Here is a 24,544-nt window from a genome sequence, read left to right as displayed (position 1 = left end):
CCTGACCTACTCTACCATAGAAAATAAATGCTCTCTATGGTCAGGACGTGACATTTTGCTACTTCTTTCAAATCATCAATAGTGTATAGTCGCGCTATACAGCCCATAGGCCTATATGTTTTGATTTCTAAGACATTCTAAGGTTTGTATCATTCACAACTAAAGTTGCCAAAAAAAACTCTAAATCTAGCTTATAGGACCTGTTTCAAATAATCACTTTTACGCTCAACATAGCAACTCGTTCTGTAATGGGAAAAATATCCTTTCTATTTCATTCAGCTAAATTCAATTATATTCTTCTCACTATAAAATCAGATAAAATAAAATAAGGGCACGGTATTTATAAGCATATCTTGTCTGCAAAATTAAAAAGCCTACAGCCTATGGCATTGAACATAGCCAGATAACATAGGCCTACAGTGGGCCAACTCATATTCTGATCTTCTTAAATATGTTTTCTTCATATGATAACGTTTCTTTAGATCTGACTAAAATAAATAATGGATTTGTTGTGATTGGTGTGTATTAAGTTGATTTATTATACTTTTTTAAAAATGAAGATGTTCCAAAGGCAGGCATCAGCTGCTTGTATGCATGGAGGCCTGGAGATGTTAAACATGTTTATGTTAATTAACTGTCAAATACTGTGAGACCAGCAGTCTTCAACATGACAATAACCAGCGAACAAAATGTTACGACTGCCACAGTCCTAGGTAGAGATTCCTGAATTCACTTGGGTAACATTAAGAACAACCCATTGGTGTGTATTTCATATTCTTATTATAAGAATTAGCTGAAAAACGGGTATATTAAAGGTGAAACAAGAGAGGATAATACATTTGAATTAGATGATATGCATAGTCCCTCTAATTTGAAATACATGTATTTTAGTGTATTTGAACTTGTTCTTTTTTAATCTACATTGCTCTCCATTTTGATCACATTCCCCCATTAAATTACATAGCCATGAATTCTTCATTGCTCTCAACCTTTTAAAAATGCAGCGCTGCTTTAATTTCTTATCAAAGAGGCTGGAAATAGTATGACACAAAGCAAGCAGGAGGACAGAGGAGAGGAGATACAGACTCATTTGATTAGGCAACAAAGCCTCTCTCACCTCCCCATTGGCCTTTTGGAAAAGCTGGTTGTCTCTATCCCAGAGTGTTCAGTCTAGTTAACTCAGATTTATAGGGCGGTTATATTTGGTGCTTCCAGCCCAGAATCCACCTATTTTTTGTAAGCCAGCTGCCTCACTAATTCACTGGGGTCTGAGACAATATTTTGGTGATTTAGCTGTATGCATGGGTTTCAATGGGTTTGTTATTGCCTGTGTATCTCTGTGTGTGTGTGTGTGTGTGATACATCTATAATGGTGATTGTTTTCCGCCACGCTTACAACAAGCCCCCATTTGCCTGCACAATACACTGAGTATACAAAACATTAAGAACACCTGCTCTTTCCATGACATAGACTGAAGAGGTGAATCCAGGTGATCTATGATCTATGATCCCTTATTGATGTCACTTGTTAAATCCACTTCAATCAGTGTAGATGAAAGGGAGGCGACAAGGTAAGGATTTTTAAGCCTTGAGACAATTGATACATGGATTGTATGTGTGCCATTTAGAAGGTGAATGGGTAGGACAAAATATTTATATGCCTTCAAACAGGCATGGTAGTAGGTGCCAGGCACACCAGTTTGTGTCAAGAACTTCATTGCTGCTGGGTTTCACGCTCAACAGTTTCCCGTGTGTATCAAGAATGGTTCGCCACCCAAAGGACATCCAGCCAACTTGAGACAATGGGAAGCATTGGAGGCAACATGGGCCAGCATTCCTGTGGAAAGCTTTTTACACCTTGTAGAGTCCATGCCCTGACGATTTGAGTCTGTTCTGAAGCAAAATGGGGGGTGCAACGCAATATTAAACAGGCGTTCCTAATGTTTGGTGTACTTTGTGTACACCTACATGTATATTGGATTTCAAGTCCCTGAAGACTAGGACAATAAAGCTGCACAATTGCATCTTACTTATGCCCATGGGAATTTACATTTTCTCCTTATCTATTCACTCAGTGTGCTGCTGAAAGGTTATGGAAACTCTTATCCAGTATCTCCTCCTCACTTCAGCAGCTACGCCTAGAAAGAATACTAATGGGAAAAAAACGTTAGGGTTTATTATGCGTCGGTTTGAAAGACTCCATAATGGAATACTGAGCAGTACAAGTTAGCTGTTCTGTATCTATTGAACTACCAAGTATTAGGTCTACATCTATTCTAATGCAGAGGTAGAAAAGTCATGAAATTCCATCAGAGTGTTGTATACCAATAATTAGATCAGTCATTAGATCAGTCATTCTCTTGCCCCCGTGAATAATAGACAGCCTAGAGGATGGCAGTCTCAATTGCACATTATCAACAACATAATGAAAGCAATCTGATTGTTCTTGTGACATATCTATCATGACACAAGGCGATACCCAGATGAAGACACAGAAGGCAGATGGTTGGAGTCTTACAATGTTTATTCATCCAAAAGGGGTAGGCAAGAGAATGGTCGTGGACAGGCAAAAGGTCAAAACCAGATCACAGTCCAGGAGGTACAGAGTGGCAGACAGGCTCGTGGTCATGGCAGGCAGAATGGTCAGAGTACAGAGTCCAGAAACAGGCAAGGGTCAAAACCGGGAGGACTAGAAAAAGGAGAATTGCAAAAAGCAGGCGAATGGGAAAAACGCTATTTGACTTGGAAAAACATACAAGACGAACTGGCACAGAGAGACAGGAAACAGGGATAAATACATTGGGGAAAATCAGCTACACATGGAGGGGGTGGAGACAATCACAAGGACAGGTGAAACAGATCAGGGCGTGACAATATCTGTAATTTCAGGACATATTAATGCTCACTAAATGAGCCCTACCAGTTAACAGGGGTTAACAGTGGTCCCCCACTTAAAAAACAGCCAGTGAATGTTTATGTCATTCACAAGGCAGAGTTGTGTTTGAAATAACTGTTGAACCCAGCCAAACTTCTGAAGGCAAATCATTAGCGAAATTGAGTGAGCTATGAAAACAGTGATTTCATCATACCTATCACCAATTTAAGACCCTTTAGAAGTCATGTTTAATTTTTTAGAGGTTCAGTCAGTATTGAGAGTGAGTCTCAGGGGTTGCTCTTATCTAAATACATTATAATTATTCAACCTCAGGAGTACTAGGTAATTGCAGACCGTTGACTAAGGATGTTTTAACCAATGCAAAGGGCTGAAACCCCCATCAATAATTGCATGAACATTCAGTTCTACCCAGCATCCCAATTCACCTTGATTATAACCTGGGTAGACAGGAGTGGTCAGTCTGCAAAGTGCTGCTCTCCTCTCTTTGTACCAGCTGCAGTGAAACGATACCTCCTCATATTATATATTTTTAAAATAAATAACACCCTGAACTTAATCCATTGTTTGTCTGCCTTTAGGCATAAAAGGATCCCAACATTACGGACCTTGAAGTGACGTACAAGTAACTGCAAAAATAATGGAAACACTTACGTTGGTTTATTTAGTCAGTTACGTGTATTATTTAAAGGTCCTGCACAGTCATCTTATTTCCCAAGTAAAAATTGTCTTTGAATGACCAAAACATCACCCATAATAGTTTTACACTATTAAAATGCTCAGAATGTAAGAAAGTGCACCTTTTCTCTCCTCTCTAACTATCAGGAAGCCTGAAAGAACAGTCTGAGTGGGCAGGGAGCTTATATTCATGAGCCTGCCTGGACTGACAGCTCTTTGAAACTCCCTTGTGGTTTATTGCCAGGTAACAAGGTAAACAATGGGCCACATGTCATTGATGACCAGGTAAACAATGGGCCACATGCCTAAATAGTATACCTCATCCAATTTTCTCTGTAAAATGTTGTCATGGTCAACAGAGCTGATCATGGACTGTTGGATGTCAGACAAACAGCAGCAATACACAATTAACTTTCTATTGTTTGTAACTAATTACAGAACTCAGTTCACTGATACACTTCTTCTTAAGATTTAGTAAAGCCTGAGTCGCCTTAGAAGCTTAGACGTAAGGGAATGTACATGAAACAGCAAACAGTAAGTGTACTGGACAATTTATTGGTGCCTCTTCATTAGCATTATAAATGACAATATGTTCAGAATTGCATGTATTTATCAGACATTTATTTGATCATTCACAATAGGCCAGCATAGCCAAAATATTGATCAACATGAACACTCATGAGAAATAAAGGTTGAGTAATAAAGGTGAGACATCATTTGATAGAAAAAAAACATTTTAGAGCCATAAGCCTAAAATAGGCACCTGGCCACCCTACAGTGTGCAGGACCCCATTGATTCTTTCAATTTCTAACACTGATCTCCAGTCCAAATGCTTGAAAAAAAACTATACAAAGTAACAATGTGACATCACATCACGTAAAAGTTAATTACTTAAGCTTTAGGAAATGCAACCAACTACAGAGATTGATGGGGATGGGAGTGGGAGAGGAGGGGGACCCATGTACCCCGCTTCAATCAAGCAGGCTTTAAACCCGCCTAGCTACAGTCATCCCCAAGATTGAAAAGGGAGACAAATCCAGCTATGGCCTCCTCCTTGTCAGGCCTCTCACACTAGGCAGACAGGGGTCCTTGGATGGACAGCTCACACAGCTTCCCCACATATGGTGCTGGATCAAGGGTGACCACATTGAAGAGGAGATCCAGGAGCCAGTACGTACACTCTTAGAACAGAAGGTGCTATCTTGAACCTAAAGAGTTTTTCGGGCTGTCCCCATAGGAGTACCCTTTGAAGAACCCTTTTTGGTTACAGGTAGATCCCTTTTGAGTTCCATATAGAACCCTTTCTACCTGGAACCAAAAAGGGTTCTCTATGGGTACAGCTGAAGAACCCTTTTGGAACCCTTTTTCTAAGAGTGTAGCCTGTAATGTTTTTGAAAAGGGACATTTTTGTTAAATGTGTAGTGAATTTAATTGAATTGTATTTACTGTTCTGAGTTATGATGCTATCAATTAGTTTATCAAGTGATCTACTCATTCTACAATGTGTTTTTTGTGGTATTTTTTGAAGTACTCAATTGAAATGTGCAATATTTGGTCATATGCTTTTTGGTGAAGCTTTTCATTGTTTGTATTTGGAATGTGTGTTCCTGAAATGCTCAATTGAGTTGAAATGAATAACTTTACAGCATATCCCCCTTCTTTGCTTTGGGAAAGCTGATTTTGTGTCACAGCATTCCTGCTGCAGTGGTTGCCTGGGAAGCTGTACAGACAGAGTAGATGTTACATTTTCTAATGTCTACCATTACAGCTTGATGATAGTTGAAAGACAAAAGGAGATGGAAAGTGAAAAAGAATACACCCCCCCCCCCCCCCCCCCCCCCCAATCATAATGATTAGCCCCAATGACACAAGCTACATCAACTGTAAGACAACAACCTAAACAATGGAATGGCAAAATATAATTTTCAGGGGTAAATTACAAATACTATACACATCGCAACTCCTTCTGAAGACATCATTCCTTCATGTCAGCTGTGTGCTGGAAGTTATCAGACTCAATACAGGGGGGATGAAAGAACCAAAACCATATAGTGACTATCAGGTGTGTTGCAGAAAATAAACCATTCACAAGGAAAAGCAGCCACAGCTACAGCCACCGTGTCAGACTCATCAAACTCTGATACTTACACTTGCTAGATTTACTGTTAAGGATGGTACTGTATCCGTCTTCAGGATTAGCTTCCTGGCAAGACCCATCCAATGTTCTCCCCAATTGATAAAGCAACTTAGCTTGAAATGTGCACTGCATACTCGTGACATGATCGTTTTCATTGCAGCCTTTCCACACGAAATGAAGAGTAGCCACTGCTGTCAGATGTCTCCATTCTTCGGTAAATAGTGTAACATTAAATTAACACTATGGCATCCAGTCACAACACAGTGTGCTTTTTCCAGCATGCTGGTAAGTAGCTTGCTAGCTAAAAGTCACAACACAGAGGGGTTAGTTACCAGTACAGTTCTGCCACGTTCTGCTTGAGCTATCTTACGGTTTGTAAAACCATAAAGTTACTGGTCCTCTCTCCCTATGTCAAATGCTTGGATTCAGAAGGCAGTATTTGATGACAGTATGTGATGACAGGTTTTAAGGCATTACAAATTTAAATTAGTTAAGATTATAAGATGCTACCATTGGTGTATAAAATGTCCGGCATTATGTGACGTTGCATAATGCCAGAAGTAATGCCTGCCTTCTGAATCCAAGCATTTGACATAGGGAGAGAGGACCAGTAACTTTATGATCAATTTTGTCAATGTACCAGCTACCGTCATTGTTCATACATGAGTCAACCTACTATGAACAGGTTTCATCCAAATATCATCCAATTTTATGGAAAACATGATTTTCACTTTGGGACTTTTAAGCCTGAAAGCAGGACATTCTGGTTCTTCCCTCCCCAAAATGGACAAAGGAGGCTTGGGGCTAAGCTCAGGATAATAACTCAGTAACCCTACATGATAGATACAGGATTTGTAGACCAGAGAAACTTAGCTTTGTCTATTAAGTCTGAATATTTCATGAGTTTTGAGGCAGGTGGGTTTTGATTAACCGCCAAGACAAATGTTTCCTGTGGGTGGCTAGTTGACCATATTTCTACATGAGTTAAGGCAAAGAAGGATGGAGATATTTTTACAAACCTCATATATAAACACAAAGTATATACTACGCTGCTCTGGGATTCAGTATGTACAAAACTATCCTATGCCTTGAAGTCTCAGGAGGTTAATGTCACTGCAGCTGTGTGGTGCTAAATAACCTATCCTAATACCTGAAGACTTGCATTAGCTTTCTGGAATATATGTTTTAGCTTAGAGGGCTATAGTGGCCTTTAGGTGTGCACCCAGTATTTGTCACCCATGCTCATATGGATACTTACACCTCCAAACAAACAAGTCTGAATCAACTGAATTGCATAGTAGTCATTTTGACTCCCTGTCAAGATAGACTTGCTTTTCCGACACAAGTATTTTTTGAGGTACTTGTGCTCCTCTCTGCATTCTGATTTAAACAGTGTATCAGTGATCAATGTTTCCCCAGTGCTGCTGTGCACACAGTGACCGTTAGCTTTGACAGGTAGCAGATGGTGGGCTGTACACAGATTTATCACAGCATAGCCTTGGGTTCTGTATTTTTTCTAGCTTTTCACAATAGCTTTTCCTTCTGTATAATTGATAATATACTGCCAGTTGTATGTATGGGTTTTCCTGTATTGTCAAAGCAGAGGATTGTTATTTGCTCATATTCTGTGATGTTTAATGGCTCTCTCATCATTCTGAATAGATCACTGTGGTTCATGGTTAGCCCTAGTAACATGTTGACATGGTGTTTTTGATCGAAAAAGGGAGCTGAGAAACGTTGGCTGCACAGGAGGTTGTTGGCACCTTAATTGGGGAGGATGAGCTCATGGTAAAGGCTGGAGTGGTTTCCATGTGTTTGATGCTATTCCAGTTGCTCCATTCCAGACATTATTATGAGCCGTCCTCCCCTCAGCAGCCTCCACTGGTTGGCTGAATGGTGCACTCCTCTCTCCTGAGATACAGGTAACTTACAAAATAAAGGAAACACGAGTAAACAAGGGATACAAACTATATATTGAAAGCAGGTGCTTCCACACAGGTGTGGTTCCTGAGTTAATTAAGCAATTAACATCCCATCATGCTTAGGGTCATGTATAAAAATACCCCAGTTGCCCATTATTTTGGCTACCATGGTCAGAGGGTAGAGATCTCAGTGACCGAAAGAGGGGTCTCAAAGGAGCATGGGGGGTTTAAAGTGTGTGTGTGTGTGTGTGTGTGTGTGTGTGTGTGTGTGTGTGTGTGTGTGTGTGTCTCAGTCACCAGATCTCAACCCAATGGCGAAGGTACATAAAGATGGAGGAATTCAGATATGTAAAAATGTGGTTAACAACTCATATAATATGTTGCATGGATTCACTCTGTGTGCAATAATAGTGTTTATCATGATTTTTGAATGGCACTCATCTCTGTACCCCATACATACAATTATCGGTAAGGTCCCTCAGTCGAGCAGTGAATTTCAAACAGATTCAACCACAAAGACCAGCGTTGTTTTGTTTTCCAAGGGGCAGACAATGAATATCCCTTTGAGCATGGTGAAGTTATTAATTATACTTTAAATGGTGTATCAATACATCCAGTCACTGCAAAAATACAGGAGTCCTTCCTAAATCGGTTTCCGATGAGGAAGGAACCGCTCAGGGATTTCACCATGAGGTCAATGGTAACTTTAAAACATTTACAGAGTTTAATGACTGCGATAGGAGAAAACTGAGGATGGATCAACAATATTGTAGTTACTAACCTAATTGACAGAGTGAAAAAAAGGAAACCTGTACAGAATATAAATATTCCAAAACATGGAACAAGTTACAAAAATAATACTGAAAAAAATGTGGCAAAGCAAGTAACTTTTTGTCCTGAATACAAAGTATTATGTTTGGGGATAATCCAATGCAACACATTACTAAGTCCAACTCTTAGTAATATTTCCAAGTATGGTGGTGGCTGCATCATGTTATGGGAATGTTTGTAATCGTTAAGGACTTGGGAGTTTTTCCGGTTAAAACATATAAATTGGAGCTAAACATAGGCAAAATCCTAGAGGAAAACCTGGTTCAGATAAATTCACCTTTCAGCAGGACAATAACCTAAAACACGAGGCCAAATCTATACTGAAGTTGCTTAACAAGAAGACAGTGAATGTTTCTGAGTAGTCAGGTTAAAGTTTTGACTTAAATCTGCTTGAAAATCTATGGCAAGACCTGAAAGTGGTTGTCTAGCAGTGATCAACCAATTTGACAGAGCTTGAATCATTTTGAAAAGAACAATGTGCAAATATTGCACAATCCAGGTGTGAAAAGCTCTTAGAGACTCAGATGTAATCGCTGCCAAAGGTGATTCTAACATGTATTGGCTCAGGGGCTTGAATACCTATCTAATCAAGATATATTAGTGTTTTATTTTTCATACATTGTTTGCAACTGTTATAATTTTTCTTCTACTTTGACATTACAGAGTATTTTGTGTAGACCGTTGATGTCGATGGTCTATTGGAGGCGATGTCAGGTGCAGGAGAGCAGAGTATAATGAACAGGCGCACTTTTATTATAGTTCCAAAAACGAGAGCACTACATAAATCTAACGAGCTCAAAAAACAGAACATAAAAGTAAAGCGCGTAAACTAACATCACATAACATGAAACAATTACACACAAAACATGATGGGAAACAGAGGGTTAAATACAAGTAGATTGATTGGGGAAATGAAAACCAGGTGTGTATGGAAATAAGACAAGACAAATGGATATATGAAAAATGGAGCGGTGATGGCTAGAAAGCCGGCAACACAACAAAATGTGGAAAAAGTCAATGGGTGTGGATCATTTTTGAAGGCCTTATCACCAGCCACTGTTATCACCTCTATTCTATAGGTGCAATAATTATACTATGTTATATCCCATGCAGAGACATTAAGAAGTCCTGAATACCCTTGATACTGTTTAAACTGTTCATGGACATTACAATAAAGATAAAGTGACCACATTTAGATGCTGATGCTGTTTGGGATCTAATCACTGTACAATACTCAAGAAATGCAGTTTTGATACTGTTTAAACTGTTCATGGACATTACAATAAAGATAAAGTGAACAAATTTAGATGCTGATGCTGTTTGGGATCTAATCACTGTACAATACTCAAGAAATGCAGTTTTGATAATGTTTATACTGTTCATGGACATTACAATAAAGATAAAGTGACCAAATTTAGATGCTGATGCTGTTTGGGATCTAATCACTGTACAATACTCAAGAAATGCAGTTTTGATAATGTTTATACTGTTCATGGACATTACAATAAAGATAAAGTGAACAAATTTAGATGCTGATGCTGTTTGGGATCTAATCACTGTACAATACTCAAAAAATGCAGTTTTGATACTGTTTAAACTGTTCATGGACATTACAATAAAGATAAAGTGAACACATTTAGATGCTGATGCTGTTTGGGATCTAATCACTGTACAATACTCAAGAAATGCAGTTTTGATAATGTTTATACTGTTCATGGACATTACAATAAAGATAAAGTGACCACATTTAGATGCTGATGCTGTTTGGGATCTAATCACTGTACAATACTCAAGAAATGCAGTTTTGATAATGTTTATACTGTTCATGGACATTACAATAAAGATAAAGTGACCACATTTAGATGCTGATGCTGTTTGGGATCTAATCACTGTACAATACTCAAGAAATGCAGTTTTGATACTGTTTAAACTGTTCATGGACATTACAATAAAGATAAAGTGAACACATTTAGATGCTGATGCTGTTTGGGATCTAATCACTGTACAATACTCAAGAAATGCAGTTTTGATAATGTTTATACTGTTCATGGACATTACAATAAAGAAAAGTGACAACTGATTCTGTTTGGATTCTAATCACTACAACACGCAAAGATACAGTTTTGAAAATGACAAAACTGAGAGAAAAAAATGTATGGCAGGAGAGGCCCTTGAAAGATAACAATGACTGTTCTCATTTTAGTAATACATGTGTGTTAAAGTACTTGTCCTTGTCTTTCCTCCAGTCTTCCCTGTGCTGGTATGCTTGGAAGGTCAGTGATTCATTTGGTTTGTAATGAAAGATAAATTGAAAACGACTCCCTTGTACTTTACAGTTGATCTCACAGTTAATTATCACTAGGCTCTCAGGTCAAAGCAGTCGCATCACAGCAGGAGACACTGAGCCTTAGGCGTGTGCATGCTTAGCATCCGAAACAGTTCGGAACAGTTTGTACAAAATGTTGTGACGTTTTGTTCGTTTTCGGCAAGGATTTGTTTGGCTGTTCGTGCACACAAAGGCAAACTGAAGTTCGGAGCCAAAGTCATTCAACGATTGACGACTCATTTCCATGCACATTTTGTCACTTGAGAAATAGTGCACCAAACATCTTAGTTAGATGTAAAATTGGCCGACTAAGATCTCTGCGGCAAAAACATCAAAATTAATGACAGATTTCTTGAGTTATCTTAAATTAATTCCAACTATTTTGAGGAAGTATATATTGGCTATTGTGTCTCAAGATGGACAAACTGTACTATTGCCGCTTTTTCTTGTTTTCAAGCGATGGTCTTAAGAGAGTATGCGAGCAATCTTGTTCGGTTTGCCTAGGCGAGTTCAGAAGCCAAAAGCAGACACCATAGAAGACACCGATGAGTCCTGTGAAATGGCAGTTAGCTATTTTGAAAGGTAGCTTTTAGAAAATACAATGCCTTCTCTTTGCACTGACTCTTCATAATAAGTGCTTTTTTATAACCAATTCTGATCTTTTTTCCACTAATTGGTCTTTTGACCAATCACATCAGATCTTTTTCAGAGCTGCTCTTATTGCGATCTCTCACTTGATAAGGCTGCGTTTACAGAGGCAACCCAATTCTGATATTTTTTTCCATTAATTATTATTTTGACAAATCACATCAGATCTTTTTCAGAGCTGATCTGATTAATCAAAAGGCCAATTAGTGAAACAAGGTCTGAATTGGGCTGCCTGTGTAAACACAGCCTTAGAAAAGTAATTTGTCCAAGAGTCAAAGACTGTTCTTGTAATATTAGGAGACAGATGTTTTTGCAGTATTTTGCACCCACATAAGGACACTCAGATGTGATTGGTCAAAAGACCAATTAGTGGAAAAAATATCAGAATTGGGCTGCCTGTCTAAACGCAGCCTAATAGGCTCCAAACATTGGCAGTCTGTGCCGTTTTAGATGAGGGATGCTGATCATTCTTTATGCGCATGGCCCTATTTGTATTACAGCATATTGGATGACTGTCATTAATATTCCATTCACCCAGCTTAATGTAATGTTGATAGGTTTAGGTTACAACAAGATACAAAGATTTGCCCTATACCCATCATGAGGTTGCTACAACCTAGCCTATGAATGAAAGTTTATAATGTAGGTGCACACAGGTCGAGAGAAGCATTTGAGTTATCAAGGTGACACATTCAATATCGCCTTGCACACTCTTGCCTGCATCTAGCTTATCTAGAGTGTAGTCATTAGTCCAACAGTTGCAAACGAGAGTTTCTATTGGACAAATGCAGGTATGTTTATCTCTGTTTAGTTCCGTTTGCTTCCGTTTAAAAAACTATTTTGAACAGAATCGGCAGAATGACCACACCCCTGATCACACGGGAACACAGTTCACTTTCATAGCAGCCACATACAAACATCATGATCCCTCTCTGTTTGAGTCAGATGTTTGAGTGGGCTAAATTAGCTAGCTGCATTCGCTAGTTAAGTAAGTGAAAGTGAAATGAAAAAAATTCAAATACATTGAAATATAGCTATCTCTCTCTCTCTCTCTCTTGCTTCTCCTTCATTTTTGAAGAAATTAATTTGTTCAAAACTGTTCCACTTTTGTCTTTCTCTCTTTGAATCAACTACTCACCACATTTTATGCACTGTAGTGCAATCTAGCTGTAGTTTATGCTTTCAGTACTAGATTAATTCTTTGATCCTTTGATTGGGTGGACAATATTTCATTTAATGCTGCTAGAGCTCCGATAGGTTGCAGGACATCCTCCGGAAGTTGTCATAATTACAGTGTATGGAAGGGGGTGAGAACCATGAGCCTCCTACAGTGTGCTGTTGAGGCTACTGTAGACCTTTGTTGCAAAACAGTGTGTTTTAGTCAATTATTTGGTCACGTGAGTATTTTTCATGTTTCACTATTTTTATTTTTATGGAATTCACTGGGAAGGATGGTCCAAGTTGCATATTCATTGTCTCCAACCTTTTTTGGAATTCAAGGAGATGCGTCAAGTCAGATTCTAAGTAAGTTGCCTGGTGTGTTTTGTCTGAGGACTGTAGTCAATCTGAAAGAGACTAAATTAGTTAGTTTTACATGTCATGGCAAAATCATCTGATCCGCCTTTAGGTTGCGTGACCCTTTAGGTTTTGTGACCAAGTGAACCACTTGGTTTGGTTCACAGTGAGTGTGAAGGTGATTGTCTGCTCACGGGACCAGTCTGTTCACCGCAGACAGCTTGTCTGTCTCATGACCTACACTAACAGCTACTGACCACTCAACAATAGGTTCAGGCAGAAACAGAAACCCCCTTCGTGGGTAATGCCAGGATACAGACCAACAGTCTCTTGAAGTAAGCATTTAATTGGACGGTGTTCACCATGCATATCCTGTACATACGACTAATAAAACTTGAAACTTGAAGGTGGGTTTCATTCCATCAGCCTCTGACTATAGAAGGACTTGGTACTTGTAATGGGGGTAATATTGCTGGCAAGGTTGTATAGCTGCTCACATAGTACAATATGACTAAAACTTACTTGACATTTATGAGACTTTATAAGTCCCCTGATGAGTTGTTGTTACTTTCTATGCTTAGGTTGCCTCTGACGCTTGATGACATTGGAGTCTGGAGGGTGTCAGTTCCTCTTGTTATAGACAAATGCTGCAGCTTAAAAGAAAGCAGATGAACTACAGTGATCTATGAATCATTGTGCAAAACAACAACATTTATCATCCTCATTTTCTTGTTTTTCTATTTAGTGCATATTTGGGGTGTTCTGGTACATTAGTTGGCAGCCACCACAGAGTGAAGTAATTCATCTTAAACTGCGTGCTCATTTATCCCAGTCTGCAGCTGACCGTTTGTTTCTGTGGCACTGGGTGATGGATGGCCTTATTTCTGTACATAAACACAGATTTGTCTCCCAGGGAAGCAGTCAGATAGCTAGACTAGAGGAAGGTCTAAAAGGCTACCCTCCGTCCACCAAGGATTTATGGCCTGCTGCTTGATGAAAAATTGCATTTTGTTCAAAGAAGTGAACTGTGATGATCGGTTTATTACAAGTGTTTTTGAACTTGACCAAAAAGTGAATGAATAAAAACATAACAAAAGGGTGTTAGAGGGTGCAGTGTAGTCGCCATATGTTTCAGGAAATGAAGACTTGATGTAAAAGCCATATTCAGTCATTGAACCTTTGTTTTTGAACATAAGATCCCCATAATTTCTATTTATAATACACTATATTTCTACTCTACCATGTCGTTGAGGCCAACTGGAAAGACAGATGTGGAATAATGTAAAAGGAGAGATCAGCTTAACCAGCCATCATCAATATAATTTGTATTTATATCTCTCTTGTTTCTTTTTATTCGCTCTCTCACGCCCTCTTTTTTGTTTACAACTCTTTCGTCAGCTGTTATCTCAGCGGTTGACTCTCTCCGCATAGCACTGCAAGCTTCAATTCCCTGGCCTAGCTGCCTTCTCGCTAACAATTTATCTGGAGAAGACTGCTCTATAAAAGTGGCCTGCGCCTGCACATCGGGGTATGATGCTGTGGTCTTATAGAGGATATAAACCTGGACAAACACTTACCTCTGATGTGAATGAACTTAGCTTGGCCCAAATGGATTTTCTTTAATATGTAGGGAGGGACAATGAGACCGTATTGAAAATGTATGTAAAGCATGAACCTGAAATAGGAATTGCTGTGTGAAACATTGAAGCACAGTGCAGAGACCCTGCAAGGCTTCCAGTTCATACGAGTTAGTATAGGTGTGTATCTATTATCTAGTGTATATGTGTGTAGGCATGTTATAGTAATGTGTTCATATCTCCATGTTAAACCCCTGCATTGCAGTAGTGCAAGTAGGATTTGAGCAGACAGCCTCGGCCCTTTCTTCTCCAACCCTCTCCACCTCACAATAGAGGGATTACATTTGGGCCAGATCTCTCCAGTGTGCAAAGCTCCACTGCACACACACTCTCTCTCTCACACATACTATACACACACATCTCCCCGTATTCATACACTAGCTATGCTCCAGAGAGCTCGAGGGCAGCTGAGAGCCCTAAAAGTCTCCTGTAATCCGTCACTGCCCCATATGAATTCACCCTCCTGGTTTGTGTGGAAACTGTAGAGTCATGGAGAGCCACGTGTGTGTGTGTGTGTGTGTGTGTGTGTGTGTGTGTGTGTGTGTGTGTGTGTGTGTGTGTGTGTGTGTGTGTGTGTGTGTGTGTGTGTGTGTGTGTGTGTGTGTGTGTGTGTGTGTGTGTGTGTGTGTGTGCGTGTGCGTGTGTGTGTGTGTGTGTGAGAGAGGGCTAGTTAGGAAGAGCACGGGGGGATCCTGAGGGGTTAGTGATTCAAGGGGCTGTCTCAGCTGCTGCACAGTAACCTTTAAAAATAATAAAAAGGCTACCTATACTTTGATGGTGAATGACATTTTCAGCTGTGGTGCTTGTATGTTCCCCTTCCCCTTCTCCAACACAGGGAAAAATAATATGATGTAGCATTGGAGGGATCTTGCTGATTCAGTGATGTTCTGTATGACGTATTACAGATCCATGTATACTGAACAAAAATATAAACGCAACATGCAACAATTTCAATGATTTACAGTGTTACAGTTAATAAAGCAAATCAGTCAATTAAAATAAATAAATACATTGTACCCTAATCTATGGATTTCACATGACTGGGCAGGGACCTAGGAAGGTATAGGCCCATCCACTTGGGACCCAGGCCCAGACAATTAGAATGAGTTTTTCCCCCCAAAAAAGCCTTTATTACAGACAGAAATACTCCTCAGTTTCATCAGCTTTCTGGGTGGCTGTTCTCAGATGATCCCACAGTTAAAGAAGCCGGACTTGGAGGTTCTGGGCTGGCGTGGTTACATGTGGTCTGCAGTTGTGAGGCCTGTCGGACATACTGCCAAAGTTTCTAAAATGACGTTGGAGGCAGCTTATGTTAGAGAAATGAAAATTTAATTCAGCTCTGGTGGACATTCCTGCAGTCAGCATGCCAATTGCATGCTCCCTCAAAACTTGAGACATCTGTGGCATTGTGTTGTGTTACAAAACTGAATGTCTTAGAGTGGCCTTTTATTGTTCCCAGCACAAGGTGCACCTGTGTAATGCCACAATTGTCAGGTGGATGGATTATCTTGGCAAAGGAGAAATGCTCACTAATAGGGATGTAAACAAATTCGTGCACAAAATCTTAGAGAAATAAGCTTTTTGTGCATGTGGAACATTTCTGGGATCTTTTATTTAATCTCATGAAAGATGGGACCATCTTATAAACCACCAAACACATGTTGTGTTGATATTTTTGTTCAATATAGTAATCACAATACCACTGTCACCATACAGCAAATAAATTAGAATGCTATGGCACTTTATTTCCCTTATAACGCTTTAAGAAAAAATAAATGGCAATCTTGTTTGGCGATGGAATTGTACATGGTGACACATGTGATTCATTCAGTTCCCTGGCTTAACTGGCTTAGTATTGACCATTTATTATTTTCGACATTGAAAAACTATGTTGTCTGATTCAAAAGATCAAAGAGAAGTATTACTCCTATGTTGATAGTTGATTAAGACAAAATCATTCCTTCGCTCTGCCTTGGGCTCTGGGAGTCGACCTCTAAATGGTTGGTAAACCCTCTGGAGGATTGGTATCCAGCAACCAAGCAAAGTGAACTTGTTCTTGTTACCAATAACCAATTAAAGACAGTCTCAGTCTCATGCCGATCCTTGCTTGCTTTTCTCTGAGTTGTTGTCTTCCCCGAGGCTACAAATAGGAGAGTGTTAGATGAATTTAGTAACTATGTGTTCATTAACCAATTCAATTAAAACACTCTGTCCGTGTCTAATAATTTGAAAGGTTCTTATTTGCATAAAATGGACAGAGACCAGCCACCAAGATTAGCCAATAGTGTTCATTCTCAAGAGCTCTGATCATAATCACATGTACATTAGTTTATATATCACACATAGCGACATAGCGTACAAAATGTTCCTCCTCCTCTTGGACAATGACGAAACTGCTTTTCAATTAAATTCCAACACATAGCTATTGCTTATCTTATGCTACCACATGTTACACAATCTACTGCAAGCCCTACGGTTTCTCCCCTCCCTGGTTGGGGACCAGACATCTTTCCTGTTGTTTCACTGTGGTCACAAGTTGTCTGTTAACGCTTCCTCTTTGACTATGTACAAACATATTCTTCATCAGACAGGATAGAATTCTGTTAGTTATAATTCTACTTTAAATGTATACATCATTTAGTCATTATTCATAAAAATGGCATAACATAGAGAAAGATACAATTATACTCAGTGGCAGAGAATGATGGAACAATTCCGCTTTAAGGAGATTGTCTCACAGATCTGCCACATTAGGATTGGTTTTTACCAAGATCTGTTGTGGACCAACAACTAACGTAATGTCATCAAGGTGATTCTAGCTGGAGGCACTTGTGGTAATATTGGCCATATTGGCTATTGGGTAATATTGTGATTTTGGCTCTGTGTGGGCGGAATAGTTGTGTGTGTGTGTGTGTGTGTGTGTGCGCGCGAGAGAGAGAACACATCAAGAACACATCAATCATCTCCCCTCTTTACTTTGCTCTACTGTAGCCCATCTTTTTGTAAAATAATGAATGTGGCCCTTTAGTAGTGATGGGGGACAAATCCATACAGTTACCATATTGCAATATTATTTTTGGATGATATTATATTGATATTTGACTCTAAGTATTGATTTATAATAAAAAATGCAATAAATATATATATAATAATATATAAGCCTATATGTACAAAACATTAGGAACACCTGATGTTTGCATGACACACTGACCAGCTGAAAGCTATGATCCCTTATTGATTTCAGCTGTGAAATCCACTTCAATCAGTGTAGATGATGGGGAGGAGACTGGTTAAAGAAGGATTTTTAAGCATGGATTGTGTATGTGTGCTATTCTGAGGGTGAACGGGCATTTAAAAGGATTGAAGTGCCTTTGATCAGGGTATAGGGTTAAGGGTTAAGGGTTAAGAACTGCAACGCTGCTGGGTTTTTCACGCTCAACAGTTTCCCGTGTGTATCAAGAATGGTCCACCAACCAAAGGACATCCAGCCAAGTTGACACAACTGTAGAAAGCATTGGAGTCAACATGGGCCAGCATCCCTGTGGAATTTAAGGTGTACCTAATGTTTATATACACTCAAGTGTATATTTTGTGCTACTGTAGGTAGCGTTAGCTAGTGCTAGTCGGCTGTACCTGCACCGAAACACCAGTTTTTTATCATATAGCTTGTTTGACTGATCAAAACTCGTTTTCTTATTGCTCTCTCTTGTCCCTCTGCAGCGGATATAGGTGAGCAATATGTTTGGAACATCGAATCACAATAAAATTGCAGTATTGAATAGCAATAAATATAGAATTGTGAGAATCGCGATCCATATCGTATCAGATCCTACCGTGATAATATTGCATCATCAGGTCCCTGGCAATTCCCAGCCCTACCCTTTAGCCAACAGAGGTCTGAATCTGGTCTGTGCTGAGCTTTAAGCTACTGGTATGCATTGTTTTTTCACTTTGCTGTCACTCAGCACTTCTAGCTAGCCAGAAATAACTAGGACAGTTTCACAGGGGGCTGGGGCACCACCATGGGCCTGTAGCAGAAGGAGGACACTGGCTCAGTCATAACTCACTGTACTGGAACGTGGAGTCTACGGCCCATAAATTCTCTGTCACCTGCAGCACACCACAGACTGACCCTGGCTGCTGTTCCTCACCACCATAAAATTACTCCTCATGAAGGCATTCATTTCTCTCATACATTTGTGACATCATATTTAGAAAAGTTTGTTGATTTGGGTGTATTAGGCTAGAGTTTGCGACTTCATACTATCTTGTTCTTGATGCTTTCCTAACTAGCGGAAACAAACACAAGCTGCTCTCTTGCTGCAGTGACAGGTAGAGAGAGACACTGGAGTGATGACTAAGCAAATATTCAACACAAATTGCACAAAATAAGACGGGATAATATGTCCCTGTGGATGTCTTTATGATACACTTACGGCAATTCAATCCTACAAATCATGGAATTAAATGTTTAGCGAAATAGTGGAGGAAAATAGACTCTCCAAGGTCTGTAAAATGCTAATTTGGCTAATTAACTGTTCATTCAGACTGATCTTTTTGCCAGCAGCATACCACCCTGCATACCACTGCTGGCTTGCTTCTGAAGCTAAGCAGGGTTGGTCCTGGTCAGTCCCTGTATGGGAGACCAGATGCTGCTGGAAGTGGTGTTGGAGGGCCAGTAGGAGGCACTCTTTCCTCTGGTCTAAAAAATATCCCCAGGCCAGTGATTGGGGACACTGCTCTGTGTAGGGTGTCCTGACTCACTGTGGTCATTGTCCTGGCTAAATTCCCAATCTGGCCATCAAACCATCCCGGTTACCTAAAAATCTCCAGTTTACAATTGTAACTATTCCAGAGGTCGTTGCTGCAAATGAGAATGTGTTCTCAGTCAACCTACCTGGTAAAATAATGGATAAATAAAATTTTGGTGGCTGAAAATGTACAGCTGCAACCATTGAGAAACATTACAAAGGGCCTGGGCTATGGATATACTAATGTTGTAACGGTTTTCGTAGGTGGAGGATCAAGGTGCAGCGTGGTAAGTGTTTATGTTGTAAATGTAATTAAAACTGAACACTAAACAAAATAACAACGAGGAATAACGAGAAGGAAACAGTTCTGTCAGGTGATACACACAAAACAGAAAACAAAACATAGAATACCCACCCACATCACACCCTGACCAAACTAAAAACAGAAACATACAAAGCAATCTACGGTCAGGGCGTGACAGTACCCCCCCCCAAAGGTGCGGACTCCGGCCGCCAAACCTAAACCCATAGGGGATGGTCTGGGTGGGTATCTGTCCGCAGTGGCGGCTCTGGCGCAGGACGTGGACCCCACTCCACCATAGCCTTGGCCCACTTAAGTGGCTACTTTGGAGCGGCGACCCTCGCCGCCGACCTTGGACTGGGGACCCTTGCAGCGGGCCCCAAATAGACGGGAGACTCCAGCAGCACCGGACAGGCGGGAGGCTCTGGCAGCGCCAGCGTGAAGGGCGACTCCGGCAGCACCTGACTGACGGGCGGCTCTGGCAGCTCCTAACTGACGGGCGACCCTGGCAGCTCCGGACAGGAGGGAGGCTCTGGAAGCGCTGGACAGGAGGGAGACTCTGGAAGCGCTGGACAGGAGGGAGGCTCTGGAAGCGCTGGACAGGAGGGAGTCTCTGGAAGCGCTGGACAGGCGGGAGCACCTGGAGGGAGGAGACGGAGAGACAGCCTGGTGCGTGGGGCTGCCACAGGAGGCCTGGTGCATGGAGGAGGCACCGGATGGACCGGATCGTGGAGACACACTGGAGGTCTCGAGCACCGAGCGTGCACAACCTGTCCTGGCTGGATACTCCCTGTAGCCCGGCAAGTGCGGCGGGGTGGAACAGACCGCACTGGGCTGTGCTGGTGAACCGGGGACACCGTGCATAGGGCTGGTGCCATATAACCCGGGCCGAGGAGACGCACTGGAGACCAGATGCGCTGAGCCGGCTTTATTACTCCTGGCTTGATGCCCACTCTAGCCCGGCCGATACGAGGAGCTGCGATGTAGTGCATAAATGTTTGGGGCTGCCTCTCGTCCCTGTTGTGCTGCCGTGCTAACTCCTCATATCGCCGCCATTCGGCTTTAGCTGCCTCCAGCTCTTCCCTGGGGCGGCGATATTTCCCAGCCTGTGCCCAGGGTCCCTTACCGTCCAAAATCTCCTCCCATGTCCAGGAGTCCAGATGTAGGCCTAAAATTAAGCAATAAGGCCCGAGGAGGTGTGGTATATAGCCAATATGCCATGGCTAAGGGCTGTTCTTATGCATGACACATCCCTTAGCTGTGGTATATTGGCCATATATCACAAACCCGTGAGGTGCATTATTGCTATTATAAACTGGATACCAATGTAATTAGAACAGTAAAAATACATTTTCAGGGCTCGAACCACCCAGTTTATAATACACAGTATATCTCTTATACTGCATTCAGATGGTTTACACATAATTCATAACCTTTTTTCCTTTTACAATGCATGGAACCCACATAAACAAAGTGTGTATGACAGGGCTGCTTGTGCTTCTTAGGAACTAATCAATCATTCCAAGTGTCCATGGAATATCGCATTGACAGTTCCCACAAGTCGTAAGAAATGTGTGTCTGTGTGAATAGCTCTGGGGTACGGCTTATTGTGTTTATAATTAAACCCAGGCCAGGAAAACATGCCCATTCAGATTTACATTCAATGCCAAATATCTATTCCTGTACAACCCTGTACATGACTCTTGAGGGGTATTGGAGATCCCATTAGTTACCCAGTGCAGTCAAAAACTTGATTTCCTATCTTTTATATATATTTCCACAGTATGAGGCTGGAATAATACTGTGAAATTGCAACAAAAAAAAATAATAAAAATGGTAATGCCCTTTTAGTGTAAGAGCTGTTCCAAAAGACAGAATGACATTTCAGACTGTTTTGGCTGGAGGGAGATTTGGCCTTTAAATTATTTAATAAACCAATAAGAAAGAGAGTTCCAAACCTCTTTGCCAATAACAGTAACTTTTCAATTTCCCCCTCCCCACTCCAACCACTCCCAGACAGTCCTAGCAAAATTCTTGCTTGAGAAATTGTTTTTTGCTAAGAAGGTATTTATGTTTCTTTTTGACTATTTTAATTGAAAACAATCACAGTAAGGTACTTAATTGTTACCCAGAAATGATTTGATATTGAGATAAAAATGGCTGCATTGGACCTTTAAATGTCAGCGGGACGGTCCAAAAGCCTGAGCGCTGCAGAGGCTTTGTGGGATTCTTCACACCGCCCTGTTGTCTCAACTAGATGTAGATTAATGGAACAATCACTTACTGTACCTCTATCCAAACACCACATAAACATTGAACATACGTACATGCAGCTGAAATAATGTGTGTGCATACAGATGTAGGATCTTAATTTGATCACCCTGTTACAGGAAAACTTTAATGCCATTAAGGAAATGTAAAATGTGTAGCGTATTTGAGGTTTAAAAAGGCTTTTGAACTTTTTAATTTCCATTTTGACATTTCAGACTTGATTTCCCCTTACAGAAAATGTATCAACCCATACGAAAATGTAATCCACATTATTTTCCTGCTGTAGCAAACTGGCTCAAATTAAGATCGTACACCTGTATGAGTGTGACTGTGCATACTTGCGTCAATGCATGTATTACTGTAAGTACGTCATCAGCCAACTAAATTATTTATGCATGACTAATGTAGTTAATTATACAGTGGACAGAAAAGTGTTTCTCTCATCAGAATGTGTCATCGAGTAGTGCATAGTAACTTGAAGCATATTTTCTACAGGGTGTGTTGTAAACCTGGATCGCGTTCGTTAGGGCAGGCAATGAAAAACGAAACGAGTGTTTCTTAGTGGAGAACTCCAGGTAGACCCTTTCAGTCAATTTTATTCTGTCTGGTGCTTAATGAAATCGACCCTGTGGCCTCCTCCATTAGGTGTGCAAGCTTTTGTTCTGGGCCAGGTTGGGTTGTATTGGGCTGTTGTTACTGGGTCTGTGGTATAGGAGATGTGGGAGATATAGCTAAAACAGGCCTATCTGGGCCCTAACCTTCAGCCAGTCACAGGCCTCCTCATATCGGCATTAATTAAATAAATTCAGAGAGCTGTAATCAGAGGAAGGAGTAGCTTCCAGCAACAGCAAGCACTCATTAGTCCGCCTCTTTGTGGCCTCCAAGCATACATCAGCATGTCCTATGTGGGAGTGAGACAACTGTCAGAACCTCTTAGAGTTAATTTAGGTTGCTTAACTGTGCCAGAGTGTATGCAGCAGTCCAAATAATTAACAAAGAAGGGGAGCAATATGTCATATACACATGTTTTCAGGTAACCCTCAATTGCTATTAAACCTGTGTAGTTATACTGTCATTAATAAAGTAACACTATTTTATTAACATATTGCCATGGTAATTTCTTTGTGATAAACAGTTGGCCAGTTTTGGGGGAATCTCAATTATACAGTAGAATATGGTGAGGGTGATTGGTGATTGTGTAATCACCTTATTCAGAAGTAGACAGATAGCCACGCTGGATGTCCTGCCATTTAGCTTGCCACGCACTCAGTTACTTCAAATAGTGTTTCATTATTGTTCATCTGATTATTTACCTAGTGCTAAAATGGAGCTGTCCAGGGCTGAAGTAGACGGTATTTTACGTTGTTTCACTGTGATTTCACTGTGATTTTCAGTATATCCATACGGTCATAAAATGTATTATTTTTCTCTTCTAGATCACCCTGATATTGACAACATTGTCACTGTGATCGCGAGGGCCACCTATCAATATTTGGCTGTGAGTATCATGGCTTAGAAGGCAAATTAAGATAATTGTATTTGCACATGAGCTGTAATCTTCGACAAGGTGATATCTGTTGGAATGAACTCGCCAGAAGGGTTGCTTAGAGAAGAAGAGAAAGAGAGAGGAAAGAGAGAGTGGGATACAGAAAGAGCAAGAGAGAGATAGGATTTGTTGAGTGAAGTCCTTGCTTTTTTCCACATCAAGAGGTAGCTGTCACTTTCATTGCTGTGATTGGTCCTGACCTCTTTAACCAGAGACTGTTCACTTGAAACACATCGTCACATGCTTCCTTTCCCTCCGCTCCAACCTCCCTCAGAAAGATCATCATCCCTGTAAAGAAACACAGTCTCATGTTTCTTTAATTCACATTGTAGTTGTTGTGTTTTTATTTGATTTGATTAAATGTTGAATTATTATCTATATTATTATTATCTACATGTTTATTCTTATTATTATCACTGCATTGTTGGAAAGAGCTCTCAAGGGTAGAATTTCACTGCACTGTTTTTAAGCTGTTGTATCCTGTGCACGTGGTGAATCAACATTGAAACTTAATCAATAGGAAGCTGCCTCTAGCCTCCCGTCTCTGCTGTAGGCTACGCCGTGGGCACAGACAGTGGCCTGTCTTTGACTGGTAACAGTATGTCAATAGTTACTGCCAATGTCACAGGGCATAGTGCTCTGACCAAGTCTGGGGCGAACCACTGTTAACCAATCAACGTAATTTATTCATTAATCTACTAGAGAGTGACTGATCAATTTGTCTTCACATACAGTATTAATCAGTTAAGCAGTTTTCTACAGTCTACATCAGTGTGGGGATAGCAGGGTATTCTTGTGTCAATGCACGTTTTTATTCCCTTTTAAAAGCAACCATATGTTATCCCTGGCATGTTACATGGTTACATAATGTCACTGAAAAATATTACCTTCTTGGAAATATGCATGATCTAATGCATTAGCCGGATATACAGTAGATGGTTTTCACCACAAGATACTCTAATGTATTCTACAGATCATCATCGATCCTAATTGATGAATGGCTCTAAATCAAATCGAATTTATTTATATAGCCGTTCGTACATCAGCTGATATCTCAAAGTGCTGTACAGAAACCCAGCCTAAAACC

General features: G+C 40.5%; 1 protein-coding gene across 13 annotated transcripts in view; it reads left to right on the top strand.

Annotated features, from left to right (window-relative positions):
- The window catches only part of LOC110532436 (synaptotagmin-1), a 100,467-nt gene that overhangs the window by 18,885 nt on the left and 57,038 nt on the right, over positions 1 to 24,544 (top strand). For 6 of the 13 annotated variants that reach the window (XM_090184852.1, XM_036988421.2, XM_090184848.1 and 3 more), the window contains exon 3: positions 23,348 to 23,409. The exons of the other annotated variants lie outside the window; for them this stretch is intronic. The gene's annotated coding sequence lies outside the window, so the exon portion shown is untranslated. The remainder of the gene's footprint in view (positions 1 to 23,347; positions 23,410 to 24,544) is intronic. 13 annotated transcript variants of the gene reach the window in all.

The sequence above is a fragment of the Oncorhynchus mykiss genome, chromosome 9 (assembly GCF_057628025.1).
Source record: "Oncorhynchus mykiss isolate SJ-2025 chromosome 9, ASM5762802v1, whole genome shotgun sequence".
Classification (NCBI taxonomy): domain Eukaryota; kingdom Metazoa; phylum Chordata; class Actinopteri; order Salmoniformes; family Salmonidae; genus Oncorhynchus; species Oncorhynchus mykiss.
Note: the sequence above shows the minus strand (reverse complement) of the source record. Positions and strands in the feature narration are given on the sequence as shown.